General features: G+C 47.4%; 1 pseudogene; it reads right to left on the bottom strand.

Moving 5' to 3' along the window:
• Positions 1–1,641: 1,641 nt before the first annotated feature.
• On the bottom strand, positions 1,642–23,747 carry LOC147098109 (uncharacterized; annotated as a pseudogene).
• Positions 23,748–23,963: the final 216 nt, after the last annotated feature.

The raw sequence follows: 23,963 nt of genomic DNA, 5'->3' as shown, positions 1-23,963 counted from the left end.
GGGAAGAATGGACTTCTTGTGTTCATAAGTAACAGCCTCGTGAGGCTGAATGGGCCTCATCCTGTTCCAATGAACATGCTCAAGGGGCTGAATGGCCTCCTCCTGTAACTATGTAACAGGCTCACGGTAGCTGAACGGTCTCCTCCTGTTTCAACATATGGGCTTGAGGGGCTGAATGACCTCCTCCTGTTCCTATGTAACAGGCTCGAGAGGTTGAATGGCTGAACCATGTTCGTATGCAAAAGGCTTGAATGGCGGAATTGCTTCCTCCTGTTCGTATGCAACAGCCTCGAGGGGCTGGCTGGTCATCCTCTTATTCCTATGCAAAAGTCTCGAAATGCTTATTGGGCCTACTCCTGTACCTTTTAACAAGCTCACGGGGCTCATTGACATCTTATTCCTATGCAACAGCTCAAGGGGCTGCATGGTCCTCCTCCTGTTCCTAGGCAACAGTCTCAGGATGCTTATTGGGCCTACTCCTGTTCCTATACAACTGGCTCGAGTGGCTGAATGGCCTCCTCCTGTTCCTAACTTACTGGCTCCATGGGGTAAATGGCTACCTCCTGTTCCTACGTAACTGTTTCGAAGGGCTGAATGGAATCCTCCTTTTCCAATGAGCATGCTCAAGGGGCTGAATGGTCTCCTCTTGCACCTATGTAACAGGTTCACAACAGCTGAACGGTCTCCTCCTGTTTCAACATATGGGCTTGAGGGGCTGAATGACCTCCTCCTGTTCCTATGTAGCAGGCTCGAGGGGCTGAATGGCTGAATCATGCTCGTATGCAACAGCCTTGAATGGCAGAATTGCGTCCTCCTCTTCCTATGCAACAGCCTTAAGGGGCTGGCTCGGCCTCGTCTTGTTCCTATGCAACAGCCTCGAGGGGCTGGCTGGTCCTCCTCATGTTCCTATGCAACAGTCTCAAGATGCTTATTGGGCCTATTCCTGTTCCTTTTAACAAGCTCACGGGGCTCATTGACATTTTTTTCCTATGCAACAGCTCAAGGGGCTGCATGGTCCTCCTCCTGTTCCTAGGCAACAGTCTCAGGATGCTTATTGGGCCTACTCCTGTTCCTACACAACTGACTCGAGGGGCTGCATAGCCTCCTCCTGTTCCTATGTTACAGGCTCCATGGGCTAATTGGCCACCTCCTGTTCCTACGTAACTGCCTCGAGGGGCTGAATGGCCTCCTCCTTTCCCTATGTAACAGCCTGAAGGGTCTGAATGGCCTCTTCATATTCCTATTCCTAAGCAGTATTCCTATTCCTAAGCAGTAGGCTCCAGTGGCACGATGGCCTCCTCCTGTTCCCTCGTGACAGTTTTGAGGGGCTGATTGGCCTTCTCCTGTTCCTATGTAACAGCCTTGAGGGGCTGAGTGGACTTCTCCTATTCCTATGCAACAGTCTCGAGAGGCTCTATGACCTCCTCCTGTTCCTTTGTAACAGGCTCGAGAGGCTGAATGGCCTCCTCTTGTTCCTTTGTAACAATCTCGAGGAGCTGATTGGTCCCGTTCCTTTTCCTATGCAATAGCCTTGAGGGGCTGAATGGACTTTTCCTATTCCTATGCAACAGTCTTGAGAGGTTCTATGGCCTCCTGTTCCAATGCAACAGTTTCAAGGGGCTGAATGGCCTCCTCTTGTTCCTATGTAACAGGATCGAGGGGCTTAATGGCCTCCAACTGTTCCTGTACAACAGGCTCGAGGGGCTGAATGGCCTAATCATGTTCCTATGCATCAGTTCAAGGGGCTGAATGGCCTCCTGCTTTTCCAATGTAACAGGCTTGAGGGGCTGGTTGGCCTCCTCCTGATCCTATGCAACACGCCCAAGGGGCTGAATGGCCTACTCCTGCACTTATGTAACAGGCTCGATGAACTAAATGGTCACCTCCAGTTCCTATGCAACAGACTCGAGTGGCTAAATGGCATAATCATGTTCCTATGTAACTGGCTCAAGGGGGCTGTATGGCATTCTCCTTTTTCTGTGCTATGGTCTCGAGGGACTGAATGGACCAACTCCTGATCCTAACAACAGGCTCGACGGGCTGCATCAGCCGACTCCTGTTCATATGCTACAGGCTGGAGATGATTACTGGGCCTACTTCTGTTCCTATACAACTGGCACGAGAGGTTTAATGGCCTCCTCCAGGTACTATATAACAGACTTCAGGGTGCAGAACGGGCCTCCTCCTGTTCCTGTGCAACAGGATCGAGGAGATTAATGGGCCTCCTCCTGTTCCAGAGTAACAGGTTCGAGGGACTGAATGGGCCTCCTCCTGTTCCAGTGGAATGGGCTCGAGGGAAAGAATGGGCCTCCTCCTGTTCCAGTGTAACAGGCTCGAGGGACTGAATGGGCATCATCTTGATCCTGTGTAACAGGCTCGAGTGGCTGAATGGGCCTCTGCTTGTTTCTATATAACAAGCTCGAGGAGCTGAATGGGACTCCTCCTGTTCCTGTGCAACAGGATCGAGGAGCTGAATGGGCCTCCTCCTGTTCCTGTGTAACAGGCCCGAGGAGCTGAATGGGCCTCAACCTGTTCCTGTGTAACAGGCCCGAGGGGCTGACTGGCCATATCCTGTTCCATTTTAACAGGCTCGAGCGGATGAATGGTCGGCTCCTGTACCTATGTACCAGCCTCGAAGTGCTGAAAGGATCTCTTCCTATTCCTATGCAACAGTCTCGATTGGCTAATTGGCCACCTGCTGTTCCTATGTAACAGGTTCGATGGGCTGTATGGCCTCCTCCTGTTCCATTGTAACAGGCTAAGGGCAGCTGCATGACCTCCTCCTGTTCCATTGTAACAGGCTAAGGACAGCTGTATGGCCTCTTCCTGTTCCACTGTATCAGTCTCGAGGGGATGAATTGCCTCCTCATGTTCCTATTTAACAGGCTCGAAGTGCTGAATGGGACACCTTCTGTTCCTGTGCAACAGGCCCAAAGGTCTGATTGGCCTAATCATGTGTTATATGCAACAGGCTCGAAGTGCTGATTTGCCTCCTCCTGCTCTTATGCAACTGCTTCAAGGGGCTGGATGGGCCTCCTCCTGTTACGATGCAACAGGCCCAAAGGGCTGAATGGCCTATGTCAGAGGCTCGATGGAATAGATGGCCACCTCCTGTTCCTATGTAACATTCTCGAAGGGCTGAATTACCTCCTCCAGTTCCTATGAAACATTCTCAAAGGACTGAATTGCCTCCTCCTGTTCCTATACAACTGGCAGGAGAGGTTTAATGGCCTCCTCCTGGTCCTATGTAACAGTCTCAAGGGGTTGAATGGTCTCCTACTGGTCCTATGTAACAGGCTCAAGGGGCTGAATGGTCTCCTCCTTTTCCAATGTAACAGGCTTGAGAGGCTGAATGCCCTCCTCTTGTTCCTATGCAACATGCTTGATCGGTTGAATGGGCCTACTCCTGATCTTAAGCAACCGGATCCAGTGACTAAACAATCTCCACCTGTTTCTATTTTATAGGCTCGAGGAGCTGAATGGTCCTCCTCCTGTTCCTATGCAACAGCCTTGAGGGGCTGAATGGACTTTTCCTATTCCTATGCAACAGTCTTGAGAGTTTCTATGGCCTCCTGTTCCTATGCAACAGGTTCAAGGGGCTGAAAGGCCTCCTCTTCACAGAAATCACAGAAATCACAGAAACCCCACAGTGCAGATAGAGGCCATTTCGGCCCATCGAGCCTGCACCGACACATATCACACCCGAGCCCCGTAACCCCTACACCAACACATATCCCACCCTATCCCCGTAACCCCACGTATTTAATCCCCCTAACACTAAGGGTCAATTTATCATAGCCAATCAACCTAAACCCGCACATCTTTGGACCCTATGTAACAGGATCGAGTGGCTTAATGGCCTCCCCCTGTTCCTATGCAACATGCTCGAGGGGCAGAATGGCCTAATCATGTTCCTATGCATCAGTTCAAGGGACTGAATGGCCTCCTGCTTTACCAATGTAACAGGCTTGAGGGGCTGGTTGGCCTCCTCCTGATCCTATGAAACACGCCCAAGGGGCTGAATGGCCTACTCCTGCACCTATGTAACAGGCTCGATGAACTAAATGGTCACCTCCAGTTCCTAAGTAACAGTCTCGAGGGGCTAAATGCCCTAATCATATTCCTATATAACTGGCTCAAGGGGACTGTATGGTATTCTCCTTTTTCTGTGCTATGGTCTCGAGGGACTGAATGGACCAACTCCTGATCCTAACAACAGGCTCGAGGGGCTGCAGCAACCAACTCCTGTTCATATGCTACAGGCTCGAGATGCTTATTGGGCCTACTCCTGTTCCTAAACAACTGGCACGAGGTTTAATGGCCTCCTCCTGGTCCTATATAACAGGCTTCAGAGTGCAGAATGGGCCTCCTCCTGTTCCTGTGCAACAGGCTTGAGGAGCTTAATGGGCCTCCTCCTGTTGCAGTGTAACAGGCTCGAGGGGCTGAATGGGCCTCCTCCTGTTCCTGTGCAACAGGCTCGAGGGGCTGAATGGGCCTCCTGCTGTTCCTGTGTAACAGGCCCGAGGGGCTGACTGGCCACATCCTGCTCCTTTTTAACAGACTCAAGGGGATGAATGGCCGGCTCCTGTACCTATGTACCAGCCTTGAAGTGCTGAAAGTATCTCTTCCTATTCCTATGCAACAGTCTCGATTGGCTAAGTGTCACCTGCTGTTCCTATGTAACAGGTTCGATGGACTGTATGGCCTCCTCCTGTTCCATTGTAACAGGCTAAGTTCAGCTTAATGGCCTCCTCCTGTTCCATTGTAACAGGCTAAGGGCAGCTGAATGGCCTCCTCCTGTTCCATTGTAACAGGCTAAGACCAGCTGTATGTCCTCCTCCTGTTCCATTGTAACAGGCGAAGGGCAACTATATGGCCTCCTCCTGTTCCGTTTTTTCTGTCTTGAGGGGATGAATTGCCTCCTCATGTTCCTATTTAACAGGCTCGAAGTGCTGAATGGGACACTTTCTGTTCCTGTGCAACAGGCCCAAAGGGCTGATTGGTCTAATCATGTGTCGTATGCAACAGGCTCTAAGTGCTGAATTGCCTCCTCCTGTTCCTATGCAACTGCCTTAAGGGGCTGGATGAGACTCCTCCTGTTAAGATGCAACAAGCCCAAAGGGCTGAATGGCCTGGGTCAAAGGCTCAATGGACTAGATGGTCACCTCCTGCTCCTATGTAACATTCTCGAAGGCTGAGTTACCACCTCCTGTTCCTATGTAACATCCTCGAAGGGCTGAATTGCCTACTCTTGTTCCTATACAACTGACAGAAGAGGTTTAATGGCCTCCTCCTGGTCCTACGTAACAGGCTCGAGGGGCTGAATGGGCCTCCTCCTATTCCTGTATAACAGGCTCGAGAGATTTAATGGCCTCCTCCTGGTCCTATATAACAGGCTTGAGAGGGCTGAATGGGCCTCCTCCTGTTCCTGTGCAACAGGCTCGAGGGGCTGAATGGGTCTCCTCCTTTTCCAGTGTAACAGGCTCAAGGGGCTGATTAGGCCTGCTCCTGTTCCTGTGTAACAGGCTCGAGGGGCTGAATGGGCCTCCTCCTGATCCTGTGTAACAGGCACGAGGGGCTGAATGGGCCTCCTTATGCTCCTGTGTAACAGGCTTGAGGGGCTGAATGGGCCTCCTCATGTTCCTATATAACAGGCTCGAGGGGCTGGATGGGCCTCCTACTCTTCCTGTGTAACAGGCTTGAGTGGCTGAATGGGCCGCCTCCTATTCCTATATAACAGGCTCGAAGGGCTGGATGGGCCTCCTCCTGTTCCTGTGTAACAGGCTCGAAGGTCTGATTGGGCCTCCTCCTGTTCCTGTGTAACAGGCTCGAGGGGCTGAATGGGCCTCCTCCTGTTCCTCTATAACAGGCTTGAGGAGCTGAATGGGCCTCCTCAAGTTCCTGTGTAACAGGCTCGAGGGGCTGAATGGGCCTCCTCCTATTCATGTGTAACAGGCTCGAGGGACTGATTGGACATCCTCCTGTTCCTTTTTAAAGAAATATATTACCTTTCACGATCACCAGATGTCCCAAAGCGCTTTACAGCCAATGAAGTGCTTTTTGATCTTTAATCACTGTTGTTATGTAGGAAAAATGGCAGCCAGTATGTGCACATCAAGCTCTCAATAACAGCAATGTGATAATGACCAGATAATCTGTTTTAGTGATTTTGATTGTGGGATAAATATTGTCTCAGACACCAGGGATATCTCCACTGTTCTTCTTCAACTAGTGACAGAGGAACTTTTACCTCCAGCTGAGAGAGCAGACGAGGCATTGGTTTAATGTCTCATCCAAAAGACGGCACCTCCGACAGTGCAGCACTCCCTCAGCACTGCACTGGAGTATCAGCCTAGATTTTTGTGCTCAAGTCCCTGGAGTGGGATTTGAACCCGCAACCTTCTGACTCAGAGGCGAGGGTGCTGCCCACTGAGGCACGGCTGGAACAGGTTCGAGGGGCTAAATGGCTTCCTCCTGTTCCGATGAGGCAACTGAAGTGCAGCCAAAAGCCAGAAATATGTGAGGAACTCAAGTTTCAGGATGTTTAATGCAGCAATAGTCAAAATTATTCCCACAGATCTCAACAACAGGTGAAACAACAACAGTCCTTGTAATGAGAACACTGTGCTCATTTCACACATTGTAAAATCCCTCACCTCCATTTTACACCATTGCCTCCAAGCGGTGAGGCCCATTGTCTCTGGTGGAACCTCTGAACATCTGCCTCACAGTGCACTTCCAGATCACTGAAGAGCAAGTGGCCAGATCGGGAGTAACGCTCTTACTAATCTGCTTCGAAAATCTGCCACTCCAACAATGCAGCGCTCCCTCAGGACTGCCCCTCTGACATTGCAGCATTCTGAATTGCAGAACAGGACATTCGGTTTATTTTGGATCAAGAGCAAAATGCAGGATTTTTTAAAATCAAATTAAAAGTACTCACATTAGGTGGGAATTCTAATGGGCGGAGACTGGGCTCTGCCCAGGGCACTTGTTGCCTTACAGTAAAAGAAAGAAAGACATTGGGGGATAAATTAAGTCATGCCCCCTTTGGGACACTAACTTCGCTACTTCTAGCGCCCCAAAAAATTTAGCACCCCCATGGCCGAATTTCATCGATAGCGCCGCAATAGGGAAGCGGGATGCTACTGGAAGCGATGCTGCCTCCCTCTTGGGGAGGGGTCTTGTGCAGTGCGACCCGGGGCCCAACGGGGCCACCAGGGATCGGAGTGTGGGCAAAAGAGCCTCATCAGAAAGGCGGCAGCTCTGACAGTGCAGCACACCCTCAGCACTGCACAGCCTAGATTTATGTGCTCAAGTCCCTGGAGCGATGAGCTACTGACCAGATATCTGCTCCATCACCAGGACCGCCTACGTCCACCTCTGTAACATCAGCCGTCTCCACACCAACTCAGCTCACCTGCTGCTGAATCCATCATCCATGCCTTTGTTATCTCCAGACTGAACTCTTCCAAAGTTCTCCAGGCCGGCCTCCCATCTTCCACCCTCCTTATACTTAAGATCATCCAAAATTCTGCTGCCAGTATAATAACTCGCCCCAAATCCCATTCACCCATCACCTCTGTGATCGCTGACTTACATTGGCTCCTGGTTGATCCACGCCTCGATTTTACAATTCTCCTCCTTGTTTTCCAATCCCTCCATGGTTTGCCCTTCCTTATCTCTGTAACCTCCTCCAGCCCTTCAACCCACCGAGATCTCTGCTCTCCTTCAATTCTCGCCTCTTGTGTATCCCTGATTTCCATCGCTTCACCATTGGTGGCCGTGCCTTCAGCTGCCGAGGTCCTAAGCTCTGGAATTCCCTCCCTAAACCTCTCTGCCTCGCTCTCCTCCTGTAAGACGCTCCTTAAAACTCACCACTTTGACCAAGGTTTTGGTCACCTGTCCTATTATCTCCTCATGTGGCTCGGCATCAAACTTTGTTTGTCAATGCTCCTGTGAAGCACCTTGGGACGTTTTCCTACATTAGAGGCGCTATATGAATGTAAGTTGTTGTTGTTATTACATTCATAGAATTTACAGCACAGAAACAGCCCACTCGGCCCAACAGGTCCACACGAGCCTCCTCCAACGCCTCTTCATCTCAGCCTATCTAAACTAATCTAATCCTATCAGCATATACTTCTATTCCTTTCTCCCTCATCTATTTCTCTAGCTTCCCCTTAAATACGTGTATGCTGTTCACCTCAACTACTCCCTGTGGTCGCGAGTTCCACATTCTCACCACTCTATGGATAAATATGTTTCTCCTGAACTTCCTATTGGATTTATTAGTGGCTATATTATATTTTTGACCCCTAGTTCTGGACGCGCCCACAAGTGAAAACATCTTCTCTACGTCCACACTATCAAACCCCTTGCTGATTTTAAAGACCTCTATCAGGTCACCCCACAGCCTTCTCTTTGCTAGAGAGAAGAGCCCCAGCCTGTTCAGTCTTTCCTGATCGCTGTAACCTCTCAGCCCTGGTGTTATCTTTGTGAATCGGATTCACTTATTTCAATGAGTATGATTTGTTTTCATGTAGTAACAGAAAGTAACGAACACACTGAGCAGCCCCACACGTCAGTGGCTCATCCTGCTGGATTAAAAAAAGTAACTTCTAACTATTCCTTAGAGCAGACAAGGCTAAGAGGAGAATTGATAGAGTTGTTTAAAATCATGAAGGGTTTACATAGAGTAAATAAAGAGAAACTGGCTGAAAGGCCGATAACCAGAGGGCACAGATTTAAGGTGATTGGCAAAAGAACCAGAGGCGACAAGAGGAAAAACTTCTTTACACAACGAGTGGTTAGGATTTGGAATGAACTTCCTGATGAGGCGGTGGAAACAGATTAAATCATAGCCTTCGAAAGAGAATTGGATAAATACTTGAAGGAGAACAATTTGCAGGGATATGGGGAAAGAGCGGGGAAGTGGGACTAACTGGATTGCTCTTCGAAAGAGCCGGTGCAGACTCGCTGGGCTGAATTCCCTCCTTCTGTGCTGTACTATTCTGTGATTCTATCATTCTATTCACCTGCAATCTAAGCTTCCTGCAGCCTTAGATGGGCCTCATTGCCTGTGTTTATTCCCCTTCTATTGTCACCCAGGAGCTATCCAAGACCCAGGCTCCGTCTGCCCTCTCAGGTGGATGTAAAAGACTCCACGGCCACTACCTGGAAGAAGAGGAGGGTGAGTTCTCCCCGGTATCCTGGGACCAAAATATACCCCCCAACCAACATCAATAAACAATCAGATTATCTGGACATTATCACATTGCTGTTTGTGGCATCTTGCTGTGTGCAAATTTGCTGCCGCACTTCCTACTACAGTGACCACCTTTCAAAAGTGCTTCATTAGTTGTAAAGCGCTTTGGGACTTCCTGAGGTTGAGAAAGGCGCTATATAAATGCAAGTTCTCTCTTCAAGCAGATCCTGATCGACTGGGGAGACCTTTTCGACAGATGTGCATTTTTACACAAATAGCGCCCCCTAGTGCTGATGAGTAATATTGCAGACAGCGCGCGCACGCACACACAGTGTTGTAAAGGGTCTGATGGATTTGAAACATCCCTTTATCAGTTATTTTTGCCCCTTTTCAAGTAGAGCTCCAATAATCCTGCAGGCTCCCAGTTTGTAGAGATGTGATATTTTCATTGTTCAGATAGTTCACCTGTCTATTTTATTCCCCAGCTAACAGCAACTTACATTTACACAGCGCCTTTAATGTAGAAACACGGCCCAAGGTGCTTCACAGGAGCGTCGGTCAGACAAAACTTTAACATAAGGAGATATTGTGACAGGTGACCAAAAGCTTGGTCAGAGGTAGGTTTACAGGTGTGTCTTCAAGGAGGAGAGAGAGGCGGAGAGGTTTAGGGAGGAAATTCCAGAGCTTGGGGCCGAGGCAGCTGAAGGTACGGCCGCCAATTGTGGGGCGATGAAAATCGGGGATGCACAAGAGGCCAGAATTGTAGGACGGCAGAGCTCTCGGAGGGTTGTAGGGCTGGAGGAGGTTACAGAGAGGGAGGGGAGCGAGGCAATTGATGGATTTGAAGACAAGGATGAGAATTTTAAAATCTAGCCATTGCCAGACTGGGACCCAATGTAGGTCAGCGAGCACAGGGGTGCTGGGCGAACCGGACTTGGTGCGAGGTACGATATGGGGCAGCAGAGTTTTGGATGAGCTGAGCTTTACAGAGGGGGAGATGGGAGGCCGGCCAGGAGAGCGTTAGAATCGTCGTGTCTGGAGGTAACAAAGGCTCGGATGAGGGTTTCAGTAGCAGATGAGCTGAGGCAGGGGCGGAGACGGGCGATGTTACGGAGGTGGAAGTAGGCGGTCTTGATGATTGAGAGGATATGGGGGTCGGAAGCTCAGCTTAGGGTCAAATAGGAGACAGAAGGGAAAAAGCAAGCAGAGAATAACCATTTGAGTCTGTACAAGCAACAGATCTGATAAATTCCCAGGATTACCTCACAGTCCCGATGTATTATGTAATATACATTGACAGCAACATTGTCCAAGCTCGGGGCAGAAGGGGTGTAAGAGTTAGCAGTAAGATTAAACTGCAGAAGCTGCTTGGCCCATAAGAACTCTCACAGATCAGATCATGGTGTGAATTGCAGAGCTCCGTACAGCTTGTACATCATTAGCACCTTCATTATCGACAGTCTCACAACTTATCAAACTTTCATGAAAACATTACAGTTCATATGAGTGTGTACAAGTGCGTCTGTGTGAGTGTGTATTTGGGTGAAAGAGTGTGTCTGTGTGTGAGTGTTTGTGTGTGTGTGAGACTGAGAGTGAATGTGTGTGAGGATTTGTGTGTGTGAGAGTGAGAGTGAGTGTATGTGATGGGGGTCTCAGGTAATTCGCTGAGCAATTGACCCAATGTTAGTATAACTATGATCTGTTTAGTTCTCAGCTCTGAGCTGCAAACACAGGATCACAGGATAGTTACGGATCAGAGATTCAGCCATCGAGAGAGATCCGACACTCCCGCCATTGCAGCCACCAGTCTTTCAGTAAATGATGCCAGAAATGTTTCCCCTACTCTATCCTTGAGTTCATTCCAAGTGTCGATCACTCATTGTGTAAAGAGTTTGCTGGCTTCAGCCCTAAATTTATCTTCTACCAGTTTGAACCCATGTCCCCTTGTCTTTCTCTAACAATTCAATTTAAATGAACATTCCAGATTTCATTTTCTATTCCCTGGTCAATCATGGGAACAGGAGGAGGCCATTCAGCCCCTCGAGCCTGTTCTGTCATTCAATTTGATCATGGCGGATCTGTAATCCAAGGAAGATTGTGAGAAGCACTACATGAAACATTTCAATCTTTCTCCGCTTGCTATCAGTTACAATTTACTTTCTGAGCTATTCAGGAAATTGGATTCATTCTAGCCCTTGGATTGAGAGAGCAACCACTTAATGAAAGGGAACAGATTTGTCCTTCAATCATAGAGTGAGCAGATATAGAATCATAGAATCATACAGCACAGAAGGAGTGCATTCGGCCCATCGTGATTTTTGAAAGTGACTATTGAATCTGCTTTCATTTTTTTGTTTCAGTCTTGGGTGGAGATCTGGAGCAGATGAATTGTTGTTTGAGTTTCAACAATCTCAGTCCGGATGACAGTTCTGTGTATTACTGCTATGTGGATTTCCAGGGCTTCAAGGATCATACTTTCACAGACCCATCCAGCTACTGGTTGCCCTTAAGTCGCAGTTTATTTTATCTCTGTTGTTCGGTCACTTTGCTGGAACAGGCTGTGGGATGTCAACGAGGGGAATGCAAAACATGTTTCCAAAACATTGCCCTCGGTAACTTCATCAGGAGCAGTCCTTCCCTTTTTGAGACACCCTAGGGTCAAGATTGACCAGAAGATGAAATAATCATACGGAGGTTAATGGGCTTTATAAATATAGGCACAGAGCACAAAAGCAAAGAGGTCCTGCTAAACCCTTTGTATATCACTGGTTAGGCCCCAGCTGGAATATTGTGTCCAATTCTGGGCACCACACACTTTAGGAAGGATGCCAAGGACTAAGAGAGGTGCAGAGATTATTTACCAGAATGGTTCCAGCGAAGAGTTATATGGAGAGACTTAGAGAAACTGGGATTGTTCTTCTTAGAGCACAGAAGTTTAAAGGGAGATTTAATAGAGGTGTTCAAAATGATCGAGTAAATAAGGAGAAATTGTTTCCACTGGCATAGGGTCAGTCGGTAACCAGAGGACATGGGTTTAAGGTCATTGGCAGTGGAACCAGGAGAAGAATTATTTTCCTGTGGGGAGTTGTTGTGATCTGGAATGTACTGCCTGAAAGGGTGTTGGAAGCAGATTCAATAGTAATCTACCTTGGGTTCCCTCTTTTTTTAAGTTATTCTTGGGATGTGGGCATCACTGGCAAGGCCGACATTTATTGCCCATCGCTAATTGCCCTGGAGATGATGGTGGTGGGCCTTCTTCTTGAACTGCTGCAGTCCATGTAGTGAAGCTGCTCCCACAATGCTGTTAGGCCGAGAGTTCCGGGACTTTGACCCAGCGACGATGAAGGAACGGTCGATATATCACCAACTCAGGATGGTGTTTGTGACACGGAGGGCAACTTGGAGGTGATGTTGCTCCCACGCACCTGCTGCCCTTGTCTTTCAAGATTGGGTGAGGGTAAGGAATATTTCTGAAGCAGAATTGGAAGAGCTTTAGTCTCTACCAGGCACTTTTCTCCCAATCTGGCCATTTGCCTTTAAGTGATTTCAAGGTGCACTGGGAGGCAGATGTTCAGAGATTCGACAAGAGACAAGGAGTCTCACTGGCTGGAGGCAATGCTGTAAAACTGCAGACTTTGAGTTCCTTCCATATTTCAAGCTTTTGGTTGAACTTCAGTTGCCTCACAGGAAAAGGATGAGGCCCATTCACCCGCTTGAGCCTGTTACCATAGGAACAAGAGGAGGCCATTCAGACCCTGGAGACTGTCAATAGGAACTGGAAAACGTCTTCAATTCCTCGAGACTGCTGCATAGGAAAAGTAGGTGGCCCATTCAGATCCTCGAGCCTGTTACATAGGAGCAAGAGGAGGCAATTCAGACCCTTGAGCCTGTTACATAGGATTAGGAGGAGGCCCAATCAGCCCCTCAAAGCTGTTACTTAGGAACAGGAGGAGGCCAGTCAGACCATTGAGACTGTTAATAGTGACAGGAGGAGGCAATTCAGCCCCTCGAGTCTGTTTTTTAAAATGATTCATGGGATGTGGGCATCGCTACCAAGGCCAGCATTTATTGCCCATCCCTAGTATCCCTTGATAAGGTGGTGGTGAACAGCCTTCTTGAACCGCTGCAGTCCGTGTGGTGAAGGTATGCTGTGGTGCTGTTAGGGAGGGAGCTCCAGGATTTTCACCCAGCAACGATGAATGAATGGCGATATACTTCCAAGTCAGGATGGTATATGACTTGGTGGGGAACTTGGAGGTGGTGCTGTTCCCTTGTGCCTGATGCCCTTGTCCTTCTAGGTGGAAGAGGTCGCGGGTTTGGGAGGTGCTGCCGAAGAAGCCTTGGTGAGTTGCTTCAGTGCATCTTGGAGATGGTGCACACTGCAGCCACGGTACGGTGGAGGGCGTGAATGTTTAAGGTGGTGGATGGGCTGGCAATCAAGCAGGCTGCTTTGTCTTGGTTGGTTTCAAGCTTCTTGAGAGTTGTTGGAGCTAAACACATCCAGGCAAGTGGAGTGTATTCCATCAAACTCCTGACTTGTGTCTTGTAGATGGTGGAAATGCTCTGGGGAGTCAGGAGGTGAGACACGCACCACAGAATACCCAGCTTCTGACCTGCTCTTTTTACCACGGTATTAATGTGGCTGGTCCAGTTAATTTTCTGCTCAATGTTGACCCCCCCACAATATTGATGGTGGGGGATTCGGCGATGGTAATGCCGTTGAATGTCAATGGGTGGTGTTTTGATGCTTGCTTGTTGGAGAAAGTCATTGCCTGGCACTTGTGTGGCACGAATGTTACCTGCCACTTATCAGCCCGAGCCGGAATGTCATCCAGGTCTTGCTGCATGCGGGCATGGACTGCTTCATTATTTGAGGAGTTGTGAATGGCACTGAACACTGCAGTCATCAGCGAACATTCCCACTTCTGACCTTATGCTGGAGGGAAGGTCACTGATGAAGCAACTGATAATGTTTGGGCCTAGGACACTGCCCTAAGGAACTCCTGCAGCGATGTGCTGGGGCTGTGATGATTGACCTACAACCACCAGAACCATTTTCCTTTGCGCTAGGTGTGACTCCAGCTCGTGGAGAGTTTCCCCCCAGATTCCCATTGACTTCAATTTTACAAGGGCTCTTGATGCCACACTCAGTCAACTGCTAACTTGATGTCAAGGGCAGACACTCTCACCTCACCTCCGGAATTCAGCTCTTTTCTCCATGTTTGGAGCAAGGCTATAGTGAGGTCTGGAGCCGAGTGGTCCTTGCAAAAACCCAACTTGGGCATCAGTGAGCAGGTTATTGGTGAGTAAGTGCTGCTTGGTCGCACTGTCGATGACAATTTCCATCACTTTGCTGATGATTGAGAATAGACTGATGGGGCAGTAATTGGCTGGTTTGGATTTGTCCTGTTTTTTGTTCATAGGACATACCTGGGCAGTTTTTCACATTGTCGGATAGATGCCTATATTGTAGCTGTACTGGAACAGCTTGGCTAGAGGTGCGGCTAGTTCTGTAGCTTAAGTGTTTAGCACGACAGCTGAGATGTTGTCAGATCCCACATGCTTTGCTGTATCCAGTGCACTCAGCCGCTTCTTGATATCACATGGAGTGAATCGAATTGGCTGAAAACTGGCTTCTGTGATGGTTGGGTACCTCAGGAGTAGACCGAAATAAATCATCCACCCGGCACTTCTGGCTGATGATGGTTGCAAACGCATCAGAATTGTCATTTGCACTCACGTGCTGGGCTCCACCATTATTGAGGATGGGGATATTGATGGAGCCTCCTGCTCCCCTTAGTTGCTTGATGGTCCACCACCATTCATGACTCGATGTGGCAGGACTGCAGAGATTTGATCTGATCCATTGATTGTGAGATCGCTTAGCCCTCTCTATAGCATGCTGCTTCCATTTTTTAGCATGCATGTAGACCTGTTTTGCAGCTTCCCCAGGTCGGCACCGCATTTTAAGGTGTGCCTGCTGCTACTCCCCACATACTCTTCTACACACGTTATTGAACCAGGTTGGTCCCCTGACTTGTTGGTAATGGTAGAGTGAGGGATATGCCGGGCCATGAGGTTACATATTGCGCTGGAATACAAATATGCTACTTATAAATACTTATAGAGACACAGCATATGGAACAATATTAATACAAAAGAAAACTAAGATTTATCATCTGCCCTTTCGCCTCCTCCCTTCCCAACATCCAGGACCCCAAACACTCCTTCCATGTGAAACAGAGATTTACTTCTACTTCTTTCAATTTAGTATACGGTATTCACTGCTCACAGGGCGATCTCCTCTACATTGGGGAGACAAAACACAGATTGACTGATCAGTTTGCTGAACACCACCATTCAGTCCGCAAGCATGACCCTCAGCTTCTGGTTGCTTGCCATTTTAATTCTCCATCCCACTCTGACCTGTCTGTCCTCGGCCTCCTGCACTGTTCCAATGAAGCTCAACAGAAGTTCAAGGAACAGCACCTCCTCTTTTGATTAGGCATGTTACACCCTTCTGAACTCAACATTGAGAGCAACAATTTCAGATCATAATCACTACTCCCATTTATTCAGACAGCAGGTGCTGGTAATGGTTCTGCTGTTGCCATTTATTGCTCCTCTAGACCCACCTTTTGTTGCCTTGCACCATCATCCCTTTTATCATTTAATCTCTCCTGCCTTCCATCCTATCACAGACCTTCCCTTTTGTTCTTTCCTCCCCTCCCCTTTCCCTGCCTCTGTACCTGCTTAAATCTGTCTCACTTTGTCCAGTTCTGATGGCAGGTCATCGACCTGAGACTTTAACTCTGTTTCTCTCTCCACAGATGCTGCCTGGCCTGCTGAGTATTTCCAGCATTTTCTGGATTTATATTTAGTAACACAAGGTCAGGGACTTCGACTGAGCAACTAAACCGGTTTTCAGTGCTGAATACCGGTGAGGGTGATGACACCTGGAAGGTGTACAGTCCAGATCACATCGACAGCATCGGGGAACAAATGACTGCATGGGGGGCACAGCGAAGTGTAGGAATGCAGTGGCTGTGGGTGATTTAATAGTCAGGGGACAGACAGGCGTTTCTGCAACGGCCAACGTGAGTCTCGCATGGTCTGTGGCCTCTCTGGTGCCAGGGTAAATTATGTCACAGAACGAGAGCAGGAAATTCCACGGGGGGAAGGGGAGCAGCCAGAAGTCGTGCTCCATGTTGGAATGAGGGAAGGAAAGGGTTGAGGTCCTGCAGTCCGAGTCTCAGGAGCTAGGGAGGAAGGTATAGAGCAGGACCTCAAAGGTGGAAATCTTTGGATTACTCCCAGTGTCACATGCCAGTGAGGGTGGGGACAGTAAGAAAAGGCAGAATGATGGTGGCTGGAGAAACTGTGCAGGAGAAACGGTGTCACATTCCTCGGGGATTGGGACCAGTTCTGGGGCAGGAGCCACCTGTACAAAATGGACGGGTAGCACTTCAATCGGGCTGGGACCAATGACTTTTTGCGGAGGTTAACGAGTGCTAGGATGTCAACTAATTTGGTGGAAGAGGGGCACCGAGATGAAGCAATGGATAGGAGAGACACAGAGGTACACAGAGGACTGGGAGTGGCAAACAGCTTTAGAATAAAGAATAGCTCTGAAATAGGATGGATCAGAGAAGGGGAAATGAGAGGCAGACAAGTTGGGATTCAGAGTAGATGTGTGTAAAAACACAGAACGCAGTCAATAAGGTTGGTGAGCTGCAGGCAAAAATTACCACATGGGATTATGATATAGTGGCAATAACGGAAGCCTGGCTCAAACAAGGGGAGGATTGGAATGTGGGCCAGATGGGATCTAGGTTCCTGAGTGAAGTAAACGTGGAAATTGGGAAGATCTGGTAACTGGCTTCCAACCTTCCTGAGAAATGGGGAAGGTGCCAGAGGACTGGAGTATAATAAATGTTATAACCCTGTTCAAAAAAGTGGAGAGGGATAAAGCCTGCAATTACAGACCAGTCAGCCTAACATCGGTGGTGAGGAAAACTTTAAAGACAATAATCCAGGAGAATATTAATTGGATTTGGTAAAGTATGGGCTAATAGATGAAAGTCAGCTTGCATTTGTTAAGGGAAAATCGTATTTGGCAAATTGCACTGGTCAGGCAGGAATCCTGCCTCTGTTGTTGTTGTTTTGTACATTGCTAAGCCTGGGGCAGTGAGGCCGATTGGACCAACCAACTTCTAACCTGAAAGCAAAATACTGCGGATGCTGGAAATCCGAAATAACAACAGGAAACACTGGAAAAACTCAGCAGACCAGGCAGCATCGGTGGAGAGAGAAACAGAGTTAACGTTTCAGGTCGATGACCTTTCGTCAGAACTGGAAAAAAGCAGGAAATGGAAAGCAAGTTTGGGGGCTGGGAAAAGGGGGAGGGGATGAAAGAACAAAAGGGAAGGTCAGTGATAGGATAGAAAGCAGGAGAGATTGAGAGACATTGAGAGACATTAAGAGCTATTCAAGACAAGGGGAGGTGGAAATGGGACAGGTTGAGGAACAAAGGATGCCTCTAGATGGGCTGTGAATTGCGCTGGTAGAATGAAGGACAGCTGAAGGGAGGGAAGAAAAATCAAAATGTGTGGATAAAAAAAAGAAGAAAATATATATATAGATATGTGATAAACATAGCATAAGAAGTAGGAGCAGGAGTAGGCCATACGGCCCCTCGGGCCTGCAATTAATAGGATCATGGGTGATCTGAATTTAGACTCACGTCCACTTCCCTGCCATTTCCCCGTAACCACTATTTCCCTCATCTGCTAGGAAAATGTCTATCTCCGTTTTAAATTTATTTAATGTTGCAGCTTCCACAGCTCTCTGGGGTAGCAAGTTCCATAGATTCACCACCCTCTGAGTGAAGAAGTTTCTCCTCATCTCAGTTTTGAAAGGGCAGCCCCTTATTCTAAGATTATGCCCCCTAGTTCTAGTCTGACACATCAGCGGAAACATCCTCACCGAATCCATCTGATCAAGTCCGCTCACAATCTTATATGTTCCGATAAGACGCCTCTCATTCTTCTGAACTCCAATGAGTAGAGGCCCAATCTACTTAACCTTTCCTCATATGTCAACCCCCTCATCTCAGGAATACCAAGTGAGCCTTCTCTGAACTGCCTCGAGAGCAAGTTTATCTTTTCTTAAATATGGAAACCAAAACTGCACGCAGTATTCCAGGTGTGGCCTCACAAATACCCTGTATAACTGCAGCAAGACTTCCCTGTTTATATACTCCATCCCCCTTGCAATAAAAGCCAAGATTCCATTGGCCTTCCTGATCACCTGCTGCACCTGCATACTAACTTTTTGTGTTTCATGTACCAGGACCCCCAGATCCCTTTGTACTGTAGCACTTTGCAGTTTTTCTCCATTTAGATTTTTTCTCCCAAAGTGCACAACCTCACACTTTCCAGTATTATATTCCATCTGCCAAGTCTCTGCCCACTCATTTCACCTCTCTATGTCCTTTTGCAGGTTCTTTATGCCCTCCTCACTCACTGCTTTCCCTGCCATCTTTGTATCGTCGGCGAACTTGAATATATTGCACGCGGTCCCTTCCTCAAAATCGCAAATATCGATTGTAAAGAGTTGAGGTCCCTGCACTGACCCCTGCGGAACACCACTAGTTACTGATTGCCAGCCCAAGAGCGAACCATTGATCCCAACTCTTTGTTTTCTGTTAGATAGCCAATCTTCCACCCATGTCAGTATATTACCTCCAATCCCGTGATTTTTTATCTTGATCAGTAATCTTTTGTGTGGCACCTTGTCAAATGCCTTTTGGAAGTCCAAATACACCACATCCACTGGTTCCCCCTTATCCACCCTGTATGTTACTTCCTCAAAACATTCGAGCAAATTTATCAAACATGACTTCCCCTTCACAAAACCATGCTGACTCTGTCCTACTAAATGCCCTGTTACTGTTTCCTTAATAATGGACTCCAACATTTTACCAACCACAGATGTTAGGCTAACTGGTCTATAGTTTCCAGCCTTTTGTCTACTTCCCTTCTTAAATAAGGGCATTACATTAGCAGTTTTCAAATCAGCCGGGAACTTTCCTCAGTCCAGTGAGTTTTGGAAAATAATCGCCAAATGCATCCACAATCCCTACCGCTACTTCTCTCAAGACCTTAGGATAAAAGCCATCAGGTCCGGGGGATTTATCCGCCTTCAGTCTCATTATTTTACCGAGTACCACCTCCTTAGTGATTTTAATCGTGTTTAGCTCCTCCCCCCCATAGTCCCCTGTTTGTCCAGTGTTGGGATATTTTTAGTGTCCTCTACTGTAAAGACTGATAAAAAATATTGGTTCAGCGTTTTTGCCATCTCCATGTTCCCCACCACTAATTTCCCTGTCTCATCCTCTAAGGGACCAACGTTCACTTTAGCCACCATTTTTCTTTTTATATAACTGTAGAAACCTTTGCTACCCGCTTTTATATTTTTTGCTAGTTTACTTTCATAATCTATCTTCCCTTTCTTATTTAATCTTTTTGTTATTCTTTGCTGGCTTTTAAATGCTTCCCAATCTTCTATCCTCCCACTAGATTTGGTTACTTTATATGCCCTTGTTTTCAGTTGGATACTATCCTTTATTACTTTACGAAGCCACGGATGGCTATCTTTTCTTTTACTCCCCTTTTTCCTCAGTGGAATATATTTTTCTTGAAAGTTGTGAAATATCTCCTTGAGTGTAGACCACTGCTCTTGTACCATCCTACACTATAATCTATTTTCCCAATCCACTTTAGTCCATTCTACTCTCATACCTTCATAGTCTCCTTTATTTAAGCTCATTACGCTGGTTTGAGATCCAACTCTCTCACCCTCCAACTTAATTTGGAACTCAACGATGTTATGGTCACCCATTCCAAGGGGATCCTTTACTAGGACATTTTTTATTAATCCTGTGTCATTACACAGGACCAGATCTAAGATTGCTTGCGCCCTGGTTGGTTCACTTACATACTGCTCAAGGAACCCGTCCCTAATGCATTCTATGAACTCTTCCTCAAGGCTGCCATGCCCAATTTGATTTGTCCAGTCAATATGAATGTTAAAATCCCCCATGATTATAGCTGTTCCCTTATTACAAGCCCCAACTATTTCCTGATTTATACTCCGACCAACAGAGTTGCAACTGTTAGGAAGCCTATAGACTACACCCACTAGTGACTTTTTCCCCTTATTATTCCTTATCTCCACCCAAACTGTTTCACTATCCTGATCCTTTGACCCAATATCATTTCTGACTTTTGCAGTAATTCCATCCTTGATTAACATAGCAACCCCACCTCCTTTTCCTTCCTGTCTGTCCTTCCTAATTGTCAAATACCCCTGTATGTTTAGTTCCCAGTCATGGTCACCTTGCAGCCATGTTTCTGTAATGGCCACCAGGTCATAACCATGTGTAGTTATTTACATAGATACATCGATACATAGAAGATAGGAGCAGGAGTAGGCCATTCGGCCCTTCGTGCCTGCTCCGCCATTCGATGAGATCATGGCTGATCCTTTAATTCAGTATCCCGTCCCCGCCTTCTCTCCGTAACCCTTAACCCCTTTTGCCCGTAGAAATATATCTAATTCCCTCTTAAATATATTTAATGAGCTGGCGTACACTGCCCTCTGTGGCAATGAGTTCCACAGGTTCACCACTCTCTGAGTGAAGAAATTCCCCCTCATCTCTGTCCTAAATGGTTTAGCCCTTATCCTTAAATTATGTCCTCTAGTTCTGTTCTCACCCGCCAAGGGAAACATTCCTTCTGCATCCAGTCTGTCTAGACCTGTCAGAATTTTATACACTTCTATGAGGTCCCCTCTCAATCTTCTAAACTCCAGTGTGTACATCCCTAAACTACATAGTCTCTCCTCATAGGTCATTCCCGCCATTCCTGGTATCAGCCTGGTGAATCGCCGCTGCACCCCCTCCATGGCAAGAACATCCTTCCTCAGATGAGGCGACCAAAACTGTACACAGTACTCGAGGTGTGGTCTCACCAGTGCCCTGTACAGCTGCAGCAAGGTATCCCTGTTCCTGTATTCTAACCCTTTTGCTATGAAGGCCAGCATACCGTTTGCCTTCTTGACCGCCTGTTGCACCTGCATGCTCGCCTTCAGTGACTGGTGTACAAGAACACCCAGGTCTCTCTGTACTTCCCCCTCTCCCAATCTATTGCCATTTAAATAATAATTTGCCCTCCCGTTCCTGCACCCAAGGTGGATAACTTCGCACTTGTCCACATTATAGTGCATCTGCCATTTATCCGCCCAATCGCCCAGTCTGTCCAAATCGCTCTGGAGCTTCCTGGTCTCTTCCTCTGAGCCCACCCCCCCTCCTAGTTTAGTGTCGTCTGCAAATTTGGAAATGCTGCATCCGACTCCCTGATCCAGGTCATTAATGTAAATTGTGAACAGCTGGGGGCCCAGGACAGATCCCTGTGGTACCTCACTTGTTACTGCCTGCCATTCAGAAAATGAGCCGTTTATTCCAACTCTCTGTTTTCTATCTGACAGCCAGTTCCCTATCCACGCCAAAACTTTCCCCTTTATCCCATGAGCCTCAATTTTCCATGCTAATCTTTTATGTGGGACCTTATCGAAGGCCTTTTGGAAGTCCAGGTACACCACATCTACTGGCTCTCCCCCATCTATTCTACCAGTTACTCCCTCAAAAAATTCCAATAGATTAGTCAAGCACGATTTACCCTTTGTAAATCCATGTTGACTCTGTCCTATCCTGTCCCCATTTGCTAAGTGCTCCGCTATTTCATCCTTAATGATGGACTCCAGCATTTTGCCCACAACTGATGTAAGGCTTACAGGTCTGTAATTACCTGCTTTTTCCCTACCCCCCTTTTTGAATAGTGGGGTAACGTTAGCTACCCTCCAATCCATCGGCACTGTTCCCGAGTCTAATGAATTCTGAAAAATCATCCTTAGTGCATCCGCTATCTCTAGGGCCACCTCCTTCAGTACCCTAGGATGCATGTTATCAGGCCCTGGGGATTTGTCCACCTTCAATCCCTTTAGCTTCCTTAACACCATATCCTTAGAGATATTGATTTGCGTCAGTTCCTCCTTTGCCAATGTCCCTATTTTTCCCGATATCCCAGGGAGGTTTTTTGTGTCTTCCTTCGTAAAGACTGACCCAAAGTATGCATTTAGTTGATCTGCCATTTCCTTATTTCCCATTATATATTCCCCCGTATCTGACTGCAATGGACCAACTTTGGTTTTCACCAGTCTTTTCCTTTTGATATATTTATAAAAGCTTTTGGAGTTAGTTTTTATATTTTCCGCCAGCTTGTTTTCGTAAGCTATTTTGCCCCTCTTGATCATGCCTCTTGAACCATCAACTCGTCTATTTTGTTATGAATGCTGCGTGGATTCAGATAAAAAAATTTCAAATATGTGTTGTGACAATTTATTCCTGCTTTTACCCCTTGAACTACTTTATCTTTACCTTTATACATTCAGTCCCTTCCTGACCTGCTCTGGTTATAATTCCCCTGCTACCTTGCTCTATTGCCTTCTCCGCTGTCATTTTTATTTTTTGCTCTCTTAATACCTCCCCCCCCACTAATTAGTTTAAAGTCCTCTCTACAGCCCTAGTTATTCAATTCGCCAGGATTCTAGTCCCAGCACTGGCCAAGTGAAGTCCGTCCCAACGGAACAGCTCTCTCCCGTCCCAGTACTGATGCCAGTGTCCCAAGAAGCAAAACCCATTTCTCCCACACCAGTCTTTGAGCCATGCATTTAACTCTCTAATATTATTTAGCCTAGCCAAATATGCTCGTGGCTCAGGTAGTAATCCAGAGATTATTACCCTTGTGGTTCTGCTTTTAAATTTGGCCCCTAGCTGCTCAAAATCCCTCAGCAGAACCTCTTTCCTTGTCTTATCTATGTCGTTGGTACCAACATGGACCACGACAACTGGATCCTCCCTCTCCCACTCCAAGTTTTTCTCCAGCCCAGATGAGATATCCTTAGCCCTGGCACTGGGCAGGCAACCCAGCCTTCGGGACTCTCACTCTTGGCTGCAAAGAATCCTATCTATCCCCCTAATGATACTATCCCCTACCACCACAGCATTTCTTTTAACTCCCCCGACTTGAATGGCCCCCCTTTCCACGGTGCTGTGGCCAGGTTGCTCATTCTCCCTGCAGTCCCCATTCCCATCCACACGGAGTAAGAGCCTCAAACTATTGGACAAGTGCAAGGGATTCGGCTCCTCCAAAGCTACCCCCTGGATCCCCGTACCTGCCTCAATCCTAGTCACACCATCCTGTCCCTGACTACGGACTACATCTGAATTAATTAATCTCAAAGGTGTGACTACCTCCTGAAACATAGAGTCCAGGTAACTCTCCCCCTCCCTGATGTGTCGCAGTGTCTGAAGCTCGGTCTGAAGCTCATCAACACGGTGCCAGTGTTCCTCTAGCATCAAACACTTACCGCAAATGTTATCACCGTGAGCAACAATGGTGTCCACCAGCTCCCACATTTCGCAGCAGTAACACATCACCTGCTCTCCCATTCTATGCAATTAATTACATTTAATAATTTTATTTAAAGACCCTCTGCCCCTATTCTAGGTGAAGATCAAACCTCTAATTAAAATAACTTACCAACTTATGAAGGTTTTAAAAGGAAAGACAAATACAGCCCCTCACTACCCACTTGCCCGAACTCTCTCACTTACCAAACTCTCAGCAGTAGC

The sequence above is a fragment of the Somniosus microcephalus genome, chromosome 30 (genome assembly GCF_052327205.1).
Source record: "Somniosus microcephalus isolate GS21.2 chromosome 30, FLI_Smic_1.0, whole genome shotgun sequence".
Taxonomy (NCBI): Eukaryota; Metazoa; Chordata; class Chondrichthyes; order Squaliformes; family Somniosidae; genus Somniosus; species Somniosus microcephalus.
This window is presented reverse-complemented; position numbering and strand designations above follow the sequence as displayed.